This window comes from Phragmites australis, chromosome 22 (assembly GCF_958298935.1).
Source record: "Phragmites australis chromosome 22, lpPhrAust1.1, whole genome shotgun sequence".
In the NCBI taxonomy this organism is placed as follows: domain Eukaryota; kingdom Viridiplantae; phylum Streptophyta; class Magnoliopsida; order Poales; family Poaceae; genus Phragmites; species Phragmites australis.
The window spans coordinates 23,678,673-23,680,862 of NC_084942.1; the positions used below are offsets into that span (position 1 = coordinate 23,678,673).

Here is a 2,190-nt window from a genome sequence, read left to right on the forward strand (position 1 = left end):
TTTATCTCCGGCACAGCAGAGCTGTCCATGTTCATGTTCACTCCGTTTTAATCTATACCTTTCGTCAACAAGAGCTGTTCATCGGCTGCTGCTCGGAGCCTGGCGAACTGCTCGCATCCGTCGGCGTCGATCTGCGCCTCAATGAACCGCGGCACCACATTGGCGAACGTGAACCTGAACCCCACCGAGCACGGCGGCTCCCTGCTCACCTCCGTGGCACGCGCCTCGCCATCGAGCGGCCGACCAGGCAGCCAGCCAAGTACTCTTCGCACGCCCGGAGCACGTGCCGTCTGCGGTGGTGGAAATGGTGCCTGACAAACGCCTCGAAGCCCGCCGATGGCCGGCGCAGCAAGTGCAGCATGGTCTGGAGGGTGAAAAGGTAGGTGTTCTCGCTGTATAGCATCTCGTTGCGGCGACCTTGCGGCGTGCTGACATGAGCATCGTAGCCGGCCTCGTTGTAGTAGGGCTGGGCGGTGAGCACGAGGCCCTGGGTGAAGACGATAACCTGAAGCACGCTCGACGCCTCCGGTGACCAGAGTCCGGTGCCCTCGCCGCCAAAGGTGTCGAGTAGTAGGCTCAAGCACACCGTGCCGGACTCGTAGAGGTTGGGGTTCACACGGAGCACGAACGAGCGGTAGTTCACCTGTGGTTGCGCAGCGGGGTATGATGACGGCAGCTGCAGGTCAAAGAAGAAGAGGCTATGGCGTCCCGCTGGTGCCCACCATCGTCACCCGGAGCAGGTCCATGCGGTCCTCAAACGCCCACAAGTAGATGGTGTCTGCAAATTTCATTCAGATACGTACGTGTCAAAATCAAAAGTGTCGTTTGATGCCAATCGAATTCTAATGCAACAGTAGAATTTACCTGGCAAATTATTACCAAGAATTTTCCATTCCTTTTGTACTCTTTTTATCCACTTCCTTCCACCACCAGTGCCTTGTTAATCCATCAATGCCAATATATATGAAAAACGAACAGTAGCAATTAGCACGCCATCGAGCTGACCGGGTCGAGCACCGTCCGTGGCAACGCCCGTGACGACCCCGGCCTGGCCGCTGAGGTGACGGCCATGCCCGGGTATAAGAAGCTCCGATCGACAACGGTGACGCCGCAGGCCTCCTGGATCACCTCGGCACCGTCGACGCACAGAACGCTAAGCCTCTTGCCGGGCATGACCTTCCGCGGTCTCCGTGCGCGCCTGTCGTCTTGAACATCACATATAGCCAGCCCCGCCGCGTCCTTCATCATCGTGCCCTACCCTAATTAATTAGGGCAGCTTCTTCTTTCGATCGATTGATCTGGATGTTCAATTCGATCGATGATCGATCGATGTTGATCAATCTTTTTTCCCCTTGCTGATCGAGTACGTACGTACGTATTTATGGCCACGCGCGTGGTGTTGTAGCCGGTCCCGTGTACGTCTTTGTCCAGATGCTATCCGAAAACGGCCGGGAGTTCGAATCCGAGTCTTGCGATGGCCGCGAGGCGACCGAGAAAAATACAAAACAGACAAATATGTAGCCAAAAGGGAACGAAAAGGAAACTGGCATGTATTGCTAGAAACAACAGAGAGCAGATCGATGTACGACATTGCTTTTGCTTTCCAAATTATATCTCGACATCAATAATGTCGGACAGTACAATTTTTCATCCGATACTATACTGCTCCTGGACATCCATCTATCATATGGATCGACTCTTTCCTATGGAACATCGTTTCTCTTGGCTATGTACAAGTATTCTGTACTCTTGTTTTGGTCCCTGGCTAGAACCCAGCGTACAGCTACACCAAGTAGACACACATTTGCGAGCGTCAAGCTCAGAATTACCCACGCCGGGGACGTGCTGAACTGCTCCAATATCATCGCTTCAACATGCAGCCACAGTGCAAGTGCGCCCGCTAGCGCCGCGACGTTCCCAAAGAGGGTGGCGCGCCTGGCCCGCGCCTGGTCGCGGAAGAACCGGATGATGGCGGCCCTGCGCGCGTCCGTGGCGACGCTCCAGTAGATGTCCATGAGCCTATGCTTCCAGAACGTGATCTCTTCCCGAGCTCGGTCGTCGTACTGGGGCCACCGGCTCATCCCGCGCCGGAGCAGCGAGTGGTAGGCCGCCTCCACCGGCCGGAGCTGCTCAGCCAGCGTGCAGCGGCGATGGTAGCGCGTCTTCCGGATGTAGCGGCGGTGGCCGAGG

At 56.2% G+C, this 2,190-nt stretch overlaps 1 pseudogene; it reads right to left on the reverse strand.

Moving 5' to 3' along the window:
- Positions 1–205: 205 nt before the first annotated feature.
- Positions 206–1,248, reverse strand: LOC133904641 (probable ubiquitin-conjugating enzyme E2 23; annotated as a pseudogene).
- Positions 1,249–2,190: the final 942 nt, after the last annotated feature.